This window comes from Equus caballus, chromosome 6 (genome assembly GCF_041296265.1).
Source record: "Equus caballus isolate H_3958 breed thoroughbred chromosome 6, TB-T2T, whole genome shotgun sequence".
Taxonomy (NCBI): Eukaryota; Metazoa; Chordata; class Mammalia; order Perissodactyla; family Equidae; genus Equus; species Equus caballus.
In genome coordinates, this window is record NC_091689.1 from 27,601,336 (window position 1) to 27,610,801 (window position 9,466).

Sequence of the window (9,466 nt, forward strand, 5' to 3'; positions counted from 1 at the left end):
ATTCCTGTCATATGTGATGGATGCTCTTTGTTCCAAGATGACATATAACCGCTCTGTATGCCCCCCGTCTTCAATGGGTTTCCCTTCTTGGTGGGTTTATTCTAGCACTCGGCTCACAGAATGATTTTAAATAGGATGTTTTGCCTCCAGTTGCCTTCCACTCAGCAAAATAAGAAAGAATAAAGATTAACTTAAAATTCTTTGGAATCATTGCTTTAGTTGATATTTTAAGAGAGCAAACCATGAAAAAACATACACAGACAGATGTGCACACACATACGCACACGTGTACACAGACACATACAGAGGCAACACACACATGTAGACACACGTGCATGTGAACACATATGCCGACATGCATATACAGAGATGCACACACACACCACCCCGAAGGCCTGTACAGTAGAAATCCTAGAAATGTTCATTTCTAATTCCTGCAAAGGGCTGAAAATTTTGTGAAGCTGAGAAATCACTTAGCTTCTGTGATCAGATTGACCAAAATAAAAAAATTAAATCTGTCCAAGGGGAACAGCACTATGATTTTAAGTGCTAACATTATTTTTTGAACTACTGAAGTTTTATGGTTACTTTGCATTTTGAACAATGCTTCAATAAAATATCTCAAGTAAAAAAAATTTCTTGTAAAAGAAAAACCAATCTAAATGCAAGAAGAATTTTTAAAAAATGTAACCTGCTATTTTTCCTCCAAACAAATCTTTTGCACATCTTGTGTACCATGCATTAATTTTTCATGTTAGTCCAAAATCTTTGGGAAAAGTTGTCAGCTCAACATCACAAAATGTGTGTTCTCTGATTGTCTAACTTCAAGTTGGGAGTGGCAGAAAATAACTGAAGCACATTCTTAATGGACGCCTCGTGTGAACAATATCTGTGAAGGAAGTTTAGCTTTTTTTTGGTGAGGAAGATTGGCCCTGAGCTAACATCCGTGCCAATCTTTCTCTATCTTGTATGTGGGACACTGCCACAGCGTGGCCTGATGAGTCGTGTGTGGGTCCACAGTCAGGACCTGAACCCGTGAACCCGGAGCCACTGGAGCAGAGCAGGCGAACATAACTGTTACACTACCAGGCAGGCCCCGAAGAAAGTTTACCTTGAAAAAGAAAAATGCAGAATAAAAGCTTCATTAAATGAAGGAGATTTCTTTTTTGTTCATAAAATAATGATTTCTGATTTCTGATGTCTTGATTGTGATAAATGACCATCTCTGAAATTAGAGGCAGCTTGCAGAGGAAAGGGCGAGCCCGGTGTCAGTGGTTTAATAGTGGAAGGTGCCGTTACTGTCCTATAACCCATGGGGTGGGCTGGACTCCCACAAACGCTCATGCAGGTGATGGAGAGGGGCTTGTGTTTCCCTTTTGGAAGAGTTAACAGGTTTGCAACAGGACCTTGTGCCGTCTGCAGCCGTGATTGACAGATAACAGAAACCCCATTTTTCTCAACCATAACGTGGGGAGCAGCAGGTGAGGGTGTGACGTGGAGGTAGGTGCAAAAGAAACGCGTGAAGGAAAAAAGCGAGACCAGCAGCCACGACGCGCCAGAGCGACGCCAGGCCAGGCGCGCTGACGGAAGAGGGTTAACGCGGGGGTTAAGGGTTTAACAATCGTTAGGAGTGTGGCTAAAGCAGAACGGAAACGTCGAAACAAAGCGGCCCAGCTGGTGGATACAACACCCCGGACGGTCATTTTCCTCACATCCTCCACATGCCCTGGGATGCTGGGGCAGTGGGCCTGGCTGTCTGGTGTGTTAAGGTGGACGCTGAGTGTCCCGTGTGGAGGGAGTCTCCCCGTGCAGGCTGTGGGCTGCAGACACACAGCTCGGACCGCTCTGCTCCAGCAGCAGGGATGGTGGTCCTTGGCCCACGTGGTCTCCCATCCACAGGGCCCCCAGCACCCCTTGTCTGTAAGGACCGTCTCTATCCTGCTCTCCCCAGATGCCCCTCCAATACCTATGGGCAACCCCACCTCATGGTTAATTAGACAAGAGCCGTCTTTCTGCGAGAGACCTCTCACCCACTACACACTTTTCAGTATTTGCATGGCTCTCTTCCTCTTTCCTCGAATCTCCAGTCTGGGGATGGCAGGGGTGCTCCCGTAAAGGGCCAGATAGCAGACATCCCAGACTTTGTCACCTCTGTCCTGAGTGCTGCCTCCTCTGTTGTGGGGAGGACACAGCTGTGGATGGTACACAGCAAGCAGTGAAGCAGGAGGCCAGCTGTGCTTGGCCCATGGATCAGAGTTTGTCAACCCCTGTCCATAGCTTCACAAACATGACACCAGCAGAAACCCCTCCAGGAGGACCCTGCTCCCCGCGGCCCCCATGTCTCTGCTCCCATTCAGTCCTGGCCCACCCTCCTGCTCGCTGGGTTCCCCTCACACAGCAGATGCCCCTCCCCACTGGACTCCTCCTCTGCGGGCCAGGACATCCCGGGGAACTCAGCCCCGTCTCCCTCATATATTACCCACGGGGGGCTTTTTGTTATACGGTTCGGTTTATGAGTCTGCAATCTGTGTTCCACCAGAGGATTCCCTGGGTCCCGGCTCCGTCTCAGGCATGTCCCCACGGCCAACAGCTTTTCCTGCAGCTGCTCAGCAAACCCACACACCCTGGCCTCTTGCTAACAGCTGATTTCATCCCCTGTACGAACTGTGTCTGTGATGGGCTGGGTGCGCCTGATCACCTTTGGCTGCCACACGTCCTACGAAAAGCACAGGGATTCTCGGGTTCCCAGTGTGTGGCGGTGGCGGCGTCATCCATGAAGCTGGCCCGAGAACTGCGGAGAGAGGCATCACCCATTCTGGGCTGGTTAGTTCACGGACTTTTCCAGTGTTAAGGCGAACAATAATTATCCACAAAAACTACGACAACAGTGAACGATGCAGCTTGATTTCTTGCTGAAATCTAGCTTGGAGTGGCGGTGAGGGACTCAATGTCCTCAAGAAGATGGATCGCCTCAGGCCCTCAGTTACAGCTGGACACAGGCTGGTTGGCCAGGAGCCTGGGCTGAGGTGTCCTTGCCTGCACAGGTCAGCCTACACTTAGAAAATGCTCCCCACGTCATCTCACCTGGAAGAGCCATGGGGATGTGGGGTGGGCAGGGGTCAGGGACTGCCCCTCCCCAGAGTGGTCAGGGAGAGAGGCCACGGCTGGGATGTGGTCTGAGGCTCTGCGTCCATTCTCCATCATCTGCCAGGCCTTGGGCCGCCTGAGTCTTTTCCTGCCCACTGCCTGGACCCCAAGGCCTGTGTTCCTGCTGGAGCCACTCAGGGGCCTCACCTGCTCTGTTCCAGCCTGGTGTCCGACAGACTGAGGGCAGACAACCAGTTACTCCTTCTTCCATGTCTTGGGGAGCGGTCTCCAACATGCGTCCATTGACCCAGAGCTGTGGCTCAGAAATCCAGGATGCCGCTGGATGCAGTCAGGCCTCGTCTTTTCTTCCTGGACCCAAAATGTGGCCCGTTTATGGGGAAAGTGGAGACCCATGTGACCTTGGGCTCCAGCCACCGCCTGCTCCCAAGGGAGCTGCCTGACCGGGTGTCCTAGGTCCCCGTGCTCCCCAGGACCAGGCGATTGTACAGATGGCCCAGCTGCAGCAGGGCCGTGACCGCATGGAAAGCCCGCCTTCCTCTGATGCCTGGACACAAGGAGGCCCTTGCAGAGGCCACCCCACCCCAGGTCTGGAGGGGAACTTCCAAGCAGCTTGTGTAACCTTGTGCAACCTTCACAGAGACAACTTCATCCCATCGACCTCTGAGCACACGGGCCATGCGCTGCCGCCTGCAGGAACCAGTCGGTGGTGCGTGTATCACACCTGTGTGAGTGTGTGGGTGTGAGCGTGTGTCACTTTCTAGGTAAAGAGTGTTGCAAAGAAAATGAGTGAATTTAGATATGACCTGCGTGTTTTTGATTCCTGACCTCTGAAAATTCTCCTCAACGCCCTGCTTCCTCCCCACTAGGGTCCTGGGCCTTGTGGGAAAGCCCAGACAGTTTGCTGATTGAATAACAGGTATTTTTCATAAATAAGAGGTTGTTCTCTGCTCAGAGGGATTCATCATAGTGACTGCAGGCCAAGGAAAAAATACAAGTAAGAAAATGGGCCAGGGAGGACGCGGGCCGGCTGTCTGGGCTGATGGATGGCTGCCCTGGAATGAATTTGTAGAGGACGGAGATTGACCCACGCGGGTGGAATGAGAGCCGTGTGGGGAGGAGACTCCATGACCGGGATGGAGACCATCAGCCCCCGGTCGGTCAGGGTCTGGTCTGGCACAGCTGCCATCGGTCCCCCGTCAGGAGGGGCTCTGCAGGATGGACTGGCCCCTCGGCGCCTCCCAGAGAACACACCATCCTCTCCATCATCCGGTCAACAGTCCAGGCATTTGACAGGCTCTGGAATGTTCCCTTTTTCTCCCTTCCCCCGTGTCTCGTGGAAATGCACTTGAATTCCACAAACAGCCCCTTCCGAGGCCCAGGGGGCCCAGCAGAGAGAAGGGAGGGCTCTGGATGTCCTTCAAATGACCCTACGTGGCCTAATTCGTCCAGGAAGTTCAAACCACCTGTTCAGCTTTGATGGGTGAGCATCGCGTGCTCTGACTGCTTGTGTTTGAAGCCATCCCCCTTATGGAAAAATGTCCTCTGAACAAAGCCTTCTGGGTTTTCTTTTTAGGCAGAAGCTGAAATCATATATTCTCGTGGGTCATGATAAGACAGGAACGAGAGCCTCTTCAGCTATGAGATGAGCTGTGAGGTGAGTCTGCCGTAGGGGATGCAGCCCCGTGCATCCCGGATTCTCTCTGAGAGGCGTCAGCCGCTCGGCTTCAGCGAATCCAAGTGTGGTTCAGACCCCTGGGTTTCCCTTCGGTGCCTCTGGACTGAGGGGTGGGCTCTGAGACATAGACAGCACCTGCGTCCCAGTGTGGGGGACAGACTCGTTCCCGACGGGGTCGGATCCGCTCACGGATCCCGAAGCCTGACCAGGAACCTCTGCCATGTGATGTTCGACCAGCTGCCCACCACCCCCACGGACCACCCTTTTCCTAAACTGTGCGCCAGAAAGATACATGCACATGGATTTGGGGACAGAAACCTGCCGTAATACAAATGGAAGTGTCATTTTCAAGTGATCACAAAACTGAATTATTCATTAACAGTTATGAAATGGAATATTTCACAACTGGCTTCAGTCGCTCAGGTCGGCTCTGACGTCACTCCAGAGGGGACCTGCTCTCTACACCTGTTCGTGCATGATCAGGGTTCTGTATTTTAAAGCATCTCAAATCAGACACTCACTGAAACCACAAAACCTAATTAGGGGAAATATCGGTTTTTGAAAAGCACAGAATATTGAATCCATGAATAAAAGGAAAAGAAAGCATAATTAGGTGAAAATGCAGAAGAGAATGTATTGTTGATTTATCTTGGAAAACAGCTGTGTCCAGTTAACAGGCATCTAGAGTCCCATGTGACCTCCAATGTCGACTCCGCCAAATGTCGGCCAGGCGAAACCTGGGCAGTTCATTTAACCTTTCTGTGCTGCAAATTGGGCGTAATAACCCTTGTTTCATGAAGTTTCATTGGGTTGTTGAAGCATAAGTGAGCCTGGTTAGATCCAGAAGAAAGAAAAAGAGAGAAGAGAGAGAGAGCGAGAGGACCCACATAATGCAGAATAAAGAGACATTTTGAACGAAATGCTTTGAACGTTTTGATTCTAAAGTTCTCGGAGCCCATGTGGGTATAAAGGAAAAACACACCTGGTTTAGATCACGCCCAGGAGTTTTGGGAGTGAGAACGTGCAGACGACATTAGGGGATGGGCAGGCAATGCTGGTGGGTGTTCAGTTTCCAGGATACGTCACAGCACAGGGTCAGCTGCAGGGGAGTGGGGCCCCCAGGACACAGCTCGGGGTCAGGGTGATGGGAGTGAGGTCAGGATCCGTGTTCTGGGGACCAGTATGGGGCACGGGGCTGTAAGGCAGAGGGTTGAGATCAGCTTTAACTGTGTGCTTGGTGGGGGCACTCCAATCCACTCTGAGGGTCCTGACCCCAGGTGGAGGAGCGGAAGGTCAGCTGGTCCTGCACCCTTCTTCCATCTACCGCAGCGGCCCCAGAAGATGAACAGACAAGTCAGGTCCCATTAAACTTGCTGAGGACAGAACTCTCAGAAAACGCTTGCGTGGTGCTCAGTCAGGGACCCAGGCCCGTGGGGGCTCCAAGCAGATGCCCCTGCTTGGTCTATGGTGGCTCACAGCACCCACCTGAAACCTCTGGGCTCTGGGTCATTTTCCCTGGAAATTGTCATGAAGCTGAATGATTTTCAGATTTTCACAGCATAAGAGAAGGCATCCATGCCTCACTCAGAGGCCTCATGACTCGTCTGCCCAACAAGGTGGAAAAGGTGGGGGAGCTGCTGGAGGTTCCCCGACTTCTCCTTGCTTCTACGCCTTGCACTTGAGGAACGCTGCATGGCCCATCAGGCACCATATGGATCCCTAAATCCTGCCCTTACCCATACGACATGACACCCTCTTCACGGACTACCAAACAGAGGCCAAGGCATCTTGCTGGGATGGGGGTTTACGTGGGATTCTGCTCATGCCTCCTCAGACCACAGAGGTGCCGGCTCGCCCCATCCCTGCGGGTTGAATGTGTGTAGAGCACGCGAGTCCTGTCAAGGCCGCTCAAGTCTTGCCTGTTGATGGACTTGAGGCCACCTTCCTGGTTGTGCTGTCCCACCTGGTCCTCAGCAGGGTGCTGTGCACCCAGCTCCATCCCAGGCACAGGGCGAAGCAGGTGTCCATGAGGATGACCCCAGCACCCACGGAGGAGCTGGGCCCTACGGGTCGTCAGCCCAAGAAAGTTGCAGTGAGCTGGGGAACGAAAGCCCGGAGGAGCAAGTTCCGATTCTGTCTCACAATTTCTTCCCTTTCCTGCCCAGCATGATATCTTTTGAACTTTGGGATAAAAAAAAAACTCATGGTTTATGCACATCCAAGGATTAAACTTCTGTGCGTTTGCAGACAATCCATTTTTCCATGGAAAACCACAGGCCTACGATGCGGGGCTGCTGCTGACATGCGCCCTGGGATTAATCTAAACTTTGAACCAACAGAACTTCAGTTTATACTTGGTCATTTACCCTTTAAAAATTAATCTGACTAAATAATTGTATTTCTCTTCTAAATGAGACTTTCATCGGAATGCAATTACTTAAGGAATAGCCTTGAAGACCTTTAGATTAAAATGTCTCGTAGGTGATTTTATGGGAATGAGTACATTACAAATGGGCCAACAATGAGATGCATGAGGCTTTCTTACAGATTTCCATCTTAATGGTGAATGATAATCTCTTTAATTTGAGGCTTATGTTCTGCATTCAGAATATGTTAAAGACATTTAGGTGGTTCTAAAGTATAATAATTTGAAGTCCTTTTATCCAGAAAATGTGGAAATGAGCTTTTGTCATATAGCAATCGAGGAATGAAGACAGAAATTCTATTTACATTCTTTGATTTCCTGTAAAATTATTTTTAAAAGGATGTCTTGTAAACAGGTGAATCTGACAAATTTGTTTCTTTACATACAGAAATACAGGTTTATCAGTGCCTTCTGTGAAATGCCATGAGGTCAAGCTCTTGAGGTGACAACAAGGATAGAGGGTGACAGGACTCTGACCCCACTTGGCAGCAGACTTCATGGGCAATTTCAAGGATGTGCTTGTGCGTAACGGCCACGCGGAGTCTGCTCCGAGGGGCTGGAATCCGGAAGAGGAAGCTGCCGCCTGTTGGATGGACATGTGACTCCAGACGTGTTGACCTCTCCATGCAGGATGCATAATGACTCTAACCCCAGAGGGAAGCATGAGGAACCAGGAGACCTGAGATTTCCATTTGGGCTGGAGACAGAGACTAAATATTCCATATATGCCCCTAATAAGAAAAAATCCGGGGAATTAGCCCATGAACTTCATAGCTAATACCAGCTCAGACTGCAGAATAAAGGAAGACAGGAAGCTAGTGTCCTCCTTGAATTAAAGAGATCTGTGCAGAGCAGGAAGTTCGATCTGACTCATTTCATGGAACGGTTATTTAGTGACTTACCTATTAACTCCCTCCAATGGTGCAGGAGTGGGCTGGGGTTCAGAGCTGACCCCAAAGCCCGCACACGCATGAGAAGGAAGGGATCTGATGCCCGGAGGGCATATCCCCCCTATGTCACCACATGTGCCTTTTGAGGAACGTGTTTCCGTCATGAGGACTTCAGAATCTGGTCAAAAGCAATGTGTTTATTTTTGCGAGAAAGGACTTAAGAAGCCTTTAGTTGAGAAGTAAATAAGCATGGCTTCTGTCCCTCATTGTCCCACGACCATCGAGGGAAGTGGCTTTCTGACTTGGCGGTTTCTGACTGGCGGGCGTCAGTCTCCTTGGCTTGTGTTCCCCCAGACCACACTTTCTCCTACAACGACACTGGGGTCCCGTGGAGGCCCGAGGTCAGGGGCTGGCCCAGGATCCTCTCCGTGACAGCCCTCAACCATCCCCCGCCCAGGAGTCTGCTGAAAGCTCGGCTCAGCTCCCTGGCCTTTGGGTCTTTGCTTTTGAAGCTAGCAATTCCCTCTATGCACAAAGCATTTCTTACCGTCAACCGCCCTGTCTGGGCCTCCCGCCTGCCCGGACCTTGCCCCTGGCATTATCACGGTCTGGGAAGCTTCTATTGCCTTCAAACAGGTATTTTCAGAATATGTTCTCGGGTTCTCCCAGGTGCTCTCACGGAAACAGAAGGAAAGAGCCTTAGACCCCGGGCTCTGCGGTTGGGCTGAGAGTGGGCTGAGCGCAGGCTGAGCCGGCTGAGGGCCTTGGAACGGAGCTTGGAGACTCAGGAGACATCAGAGGCCCCGGATGTGAACACGGCACTGAGGCCACATTCTCTCCACTGAATGTGAACACAGCACTGATCCGACACTCTGTCCACACTCTTCTTTCCAGGATAAGGTACTAACGACCCACATTTTTAAGCTAACTGTAGTAAAATTAACCCTTCTCTTAAAGAGGATCTGGTAGAATAATTAGAGACAAAAAGGATGTTGCCTTTTATTGGATGTTGACTCGAAGGACTAACTCTAGTGAAAGCACAGCCTCTGTCTACACAGCTGAGGAAAGCGGGTGTCACAAGACAGAGAATGGATGGATGACAGAAGGATGCAGACAGCCAACTCCATTACCCCTAACCCTCCCCCTTGCTGGTCTTTTCCCCTCAGCCCCTCCATCCCTAACCCTTTGAACCACTGTCCTGTTTGTCTTCACTCTGGTCTGTCTTCTCCAGAGTGTCTCTCAAGTGGGATCATTTGTGACACTCCGAGCCTGGCCTCCTCCCGTCAGCATGCTGCCCTGAAGTTCATCCACATCACGTGTATGTCGAGAGCCCTTCCTCTTATTTGCAATTGGCGTCCCTTTCATTTG